Source organism: Urtica dioica, chromosome 1, assembly GCF_054948205.1.
Source record: "Urtica dioica subsp. dioica isolate 48M chromosome 1, U.dioica_male_clone48M_v1_H2, whole genome shotgun sequence".
NCBI classification, from domain to species: Eukaryota; Viridiplantae; Streptophyta; class Magnoliopsida; order Rosales; family Urticaceae; genus Urtica; species Urtica dioica.
In genome coordinates this window covers 52,575,828-52,581,333 of record NC_142756.1, presented here as the reverse complement: position 1 = coordinate 52,581,333, position 5,506 = coordinate 52,575,828, and the positions used below count along the sequence as shown (strand labels likewise).

General features: G+C 44.0%; 1 pseudogene; it reads left to right on the top strand.

Annotated features, from left to right (window-relative positions):
* The first annotated feature begins 4,134 nt into the window (after nt 1–4,134).
* On the top strand, nt 4,135–5,205 carry LOC149408079 (uncharacterized; annotated as a pseudogene).
* The last annotated feature ends 301 nt before the right edge of the window (nt 5,206–5,506 follow it).

The following is a 5,506-nucleotide window of genomic DNA, read 5'->3' as shown; positions in this document are numbered from 1 at the left end:
ACCCCCCCAGGCGAGCTCGACCCCCCCAGGCGAGCTCGACCTCCAAGCGAGCTCGACCCCCAGGCGGGGTCGACCTCCAGCCAGGGTCGACCTCCAGCCGAGCTCGACCTCCAGGCGAGCTCGACCTCCCATGCGAGCTCGACCCCTCAGGCGAGCTCCACCTCCTAGGCGAGCTCCACCCCCAGGCAGGCTCGACCTACAGCCAGGGTCGACTTCCAGGCAGGCTCGACCTCCAGCCGAGCTCGACCTCCAAGCGAGCTCGACCTCCAGCCTCCAGCCAGGGTCGACCTCCAGGCCAGGGTCGGCCTCCAGCCAGGGTCGACCTCCAGGCCAGGCTCGACCTCCAGGCGAGCTCGACCCCCCACGCGAGGTCGACCTCGCCAGCCAGGGTCGGCCTCCAGCCAGGGTCGGCCTCCAGGCCAGACTCGACCTCCAGCCACGGTCGACCTCCAGGCCAGGCTCGAACCCCAGGCGAGCTCGACCCCTAGGCGAGCTCGACCCCCCAGTCGAGCTCGACCCCCACAGGCGAGCTCGACCCCCCTTGCGAGCTCGACCTCCAGGCGAGCTCGACCTCTAGCCGGGCTCGCCCTCCAAGCAGTCTCAACCTCCAGCCCAGGCTCGACCTCCAACCAGGGTCGACCTCCAGGCCAGGCTCGACCTCCAGGCGAGGTCGACCTCAATGGAGCTCGACCCCCCAGGCGAGCTCGACCTCCAGCCAGGGTCGACCTCCAGCCAGGCTCGACCTCCAGGGGAGCTCGACCCCCCAGGCGAGCTCGACCCCCAGGCGAGCTCGACCCCCCCCCCAAGTCGAGCTCGACCTCCCAGGCTTGCTCAACCTCCCTGTCGAGCTCCACCTCCAGCCTCCAGCCAGGGTCGACCTCTAGCCAGGGTCGGCCTCCAGCCAGGGTCGACCTCCTGGCCAGGCTCGTCCTCCAGCCACGGTCGACCTCCAGGCCAGGCTCGACCTCCAGGCGAGCTCGACCCCCAGGCGAGCTCGACCCCCCAGTCGAGCTCGACCCCCCCAGGCGAGCTCGACCCCCCCAGGCGAGCTCGACCTCCAGGCGAGTTCGGCCCAGGCGAGCTCGACCTCCAGGCGAGCTCGACCTCCAGGCGAGCTCGACATCCAGGCGAGCTCGACCTCCAGGCGAGCTCGACCTCCAGGCTAGCTCGACCTCCAGCCAGGCTCGACCTCCAGCCAGGCTCGACCACCAGGGGAGCTCGACCCCCCATGCGAGCTCGACCCCCCCCCCCCAGTCGAGCTCCACCTCTAGCCTCCAGCCAGGGTCGACCTCCAGCCAGGGTCGGCCTCCAGCCAGGGTCGACCTCCTAGCCAGGCTCGACCTCCAGCCACGGTCGACCTCCAGGCCAGGCTCGACCTCCAGGCGAGCTCGACCCCTAGGCGAGCTGGACCCCCCAGTCGACCTCGACCCCCCAGGCGAGCTCGACCCGCCCTAGGCGAGCTCGACCTTCAGGCGAGCTCGGCCCAGGCGAGCTCGACCCCAGGCGAGCTCGACCCCCAGGCGAGCTAGACCTCCCAAGCGAGCTCGACCTCCAGGCGAGCTCGACCTCCAGGCGAGCTCGACCTCCAGGCGAGCTCGACCTCCAGGCGAGCTCGACCTCCAGCCGGGCTCGCCCTCCAGGCCGGCTCGACCTCCAGCCCATGCTCGACCTCCAACCAGGGTTGACCTCCAGGCCAGACTCGACTTCCAGGCGAGGTCGACCTCCATGGAGCTCGACCCCCCCAGGCGAGCTCGACCTCCAGCCAGGGTCGACCTCCAGGCCAGGCTCGACCTCCAGGCGAGCTCGGCTTCCAGATGAGACAAAGACGCCGAGAATAGAAGAACTTCACCACACTTAACCTACGTGCGGTCGTAGGGTCCGACCCTAGATCAAATCACGGACGGTTCTGAATGCTAATCCAAAAACGCGATTAACATATACTTCAACAATAATAACAATACATTTACTTCTATTAACTTACTTACTTAAAATATTATAAATACTATAAATTACTAAGCGCGTGGCTGCGACTAGTATATATATATATATATATATATATATATATATATATATATATATATATGTGTGTGTGTGTGTGTGTACATCTATGCATGCAGGAAAGCTTAAAAAGAAACATTTCATCATCTGTCCATTTGACACGTGATAAATTATTTTTATTTATTATTTTTTAAATACTGTTGCTTTTATTACTTTAATATCAATTTATTATTGTTCTCTCCCTGATTTTAGTGCTGTTATAACGCTCTCTCCCATTCTCTTTCTCTCTCTCGTTGTAAGTTATATCAGTGCTCTATTAAAAAAAAAAGTATAAATATGTACATGTACTCATAATTAGAAAGCATATCATATCATATTATCTATATATATATATATATGTGTGTGTGTGTGTGTGTGTGTGTGTATACGGTATATAACTTAGTAATATTTATATAGATTGTTTTCTGTGTACATTATATACGTATAATCAAAATTGAAAATATAGTGAATATGTAGTCATCATTTTTTTTTACTATGTACATCAGTTAAATGTGTAACATTCTTTTTTTGTAAACTTTGTAAGTATATGATTTATAACTGAAGTATGAATTTTATTTAAATATCATAATTTTACAATTTCACAACGTTGTTTGTATACTGTTATGCATTTAACAAATCATAGTTCTTAATATATATATATATATATATATATATATGGTTAATTTATAAAAAAAATATTATAATTTTCATTTGTTGTCATGTTCAATTTATTTTTGAAATTTTTGGTATCATTATAGGTAAATGAATACCATCTGGTACAACTTATACATTTCTTTACCTAGGTTGAATAATAAAATAAAACAAAAGGCCTTTTGTTTTATTTTATTATTCAATCTGGGGGATTTTTTGTTATATATGATATTTAACTTCACAATCCTGTAAAACTATACTGCCGAAATTATGTATATAATTATAATTTCATAATAATAACTATAAAAGAGATACTAATTTTATCATAATATTATAATATAATATTTAAAATATATTAGGGACGTGCAGAGCACGTCCTAAAAAACTAGTATATGTTATAAATAGTTGTTATGCTCATAAGTCAAAAATATGGGTAAATAATTAATTACCCTACAACTAATTTATTGACTAATGTACACAAATTTTCACTATAAATACATGAGTAGCATGAAGGGAAAATCATCCCTAAGTTCCCACATAATTTCATTCTCTCATTTACTCTCCATAATCTTCTCCACTAAATTTTCATCTCATTAGTGTTTAAAGAGTTTTTAGATTCAAGTTATTCCTTTGGTTTTATAACACGTTATCAGCACGATCACTCTCGTCAAGATCAATTCGGAGGTATAATACTCTAAACACTAAATCTCGTATAACTATTATTTATTGTATAACACCAGATTACTATACACAGGAGGCTCTGCCACCTTATGGTAATATGATGTGATTTACAATATTTTAACTTCGTTAATGTATAACATCATAGTACTATACACATGGAAGGCTCTGCCTCCTTATAGTAAAGTGATGTGAACTACATCTTACTTGTAATTAATATCAATTTTCTATATACAGGAGGCTCTGTCACCTTATAGAAAAATGCTATTAATTGCAAATTTATTTTAACTGCTCTACTTAATATTTTACTTTGATTGGCTATATCATTTCAATACTCGTACATATACATATTGTTTATTACACATTGTTATACTTAAATACAATAATTTTTACCACAAAATTAATATATACCCAACGGTAATATAACGGCTATAAACGGCTATATTTTATCTTATAAATACATATCTATTCAACTCATTCTTAACCACACAAAAATCTCAAATTTTCTACCTCTTACATATTTTTCTCTTCTCCTACTATTTTTCGGTACAAGCTCAAAATGTCTCGTTTACTACTAGTCTTTATTGCCATATTTATTGTTATGTTTAATGCTTATATTTTTACCATAAAAATTCCACCGAATGAATTTTATTTCGTTGTAGTAATGTTTGGATTCATGTATTTATTTTTAATCCTTACAATTCTTGTAGACTTATATGTATCTAATTATTAATCAAAGAAATTTTGTATTTCATAATAGTTATCATCATGGCAAATCTCGTCAAGCTCGATTTCATTCCTCTAGACATCGCAGGCCAAAACTACATGCCTTGGAAGGTGGATGTAGAAATGCATCTGGAATCTTTGGGTTTACTGGAAACAATTTCTGAGGAAAACACCTCGTCAAATATAGACAAGGCAAAATCTTTAATTTTCCTTCGTTGACATCTTGACGAGGGACTTAAAAGTGAATACCTCACCACCAGAGATCCAAGTTTACTCTGGAAGGAGTTGAGGGATAGATATTTTCACCAAAGGGAGATCATGCTTCCAGTATATCGTGATCAATGGAACGCTTTACGATTCCAAGATTTCAAAAAAGTCAGCGAATATAACTCTGCGATGTTCCGAATAGTATCTCATCGGAGATTTTGTGGAGACCAAGTGACAGATCATGACATGCTGGAAAAGAAATTCACCACTTTCCATGCATCGAACGTAACCTTGCAACAACAATATTGTGTTCGAGGATTTACAAAATATTCTGAACTAATCACTTGTCTTCTAATCGCAGAGAAGAATAATGAATTGCTGATAAAGAATCACCAATCCCGTCCGACAGGTTCAAAATCGTTACCTGAAGTAAACGATGTCAACTCCGAAGAACCTGAACAACGAAACTATATTTCGGGTCGAGGACGAGGTCGAGGTCATGGTCGTGGTCGTGGTCGTGGTCATGGTCGCGGACGTGGATACAGACGTGGTCGAAGTGGTTATAATCATAACCATTCTTACAATACCACGAAAGATTATCTTAAGAAGCAGGAAGATGAAAAGAATCATGATTATCCCCACAAAAAGGGAAAATACTCAAGTACTTCCAAGGGTAGTGATGATGTTTGTCATAGATGTGGCTCAAAAGGGCACTGGTCTAGACTTTGTCGTGTTCTTCAACATTTGTGCAATCTATATAAAGCATCCTTGAAGGGGAAAGAAAGAGAGGTCAACTTTATTGACCAAGAACCTTTAGATGACTCCACTCATCTTAATGCTTCCGACTTCGATGGTGATCTTGCGCACACTGTTGTTGATTCTGCTACTTTCACAGAAGACTTCTAGATTAATGATGCATGTATGTTTAATTTTCCCATGCTTGGGAATGAAGCAAGGTCCAATATTTTGCCTAGTTACTTAAATATAAATATGTATAATATGTGTAATATTTTTCAAGACTATGCATTATATAATATAAGTACGTTTTTCTCATTAACTTTATTTTTGTTTTAATATGAAGTTATCATATGGAAAAAGCAAATTGTGTGGCGAACCAAATGGTTGGTACTGGAGAAATCTGGATACCGGATAGTGGAACAACACATACTATTTTGAATGATAAAAAGTTTTTCTCAATAATAAAGCC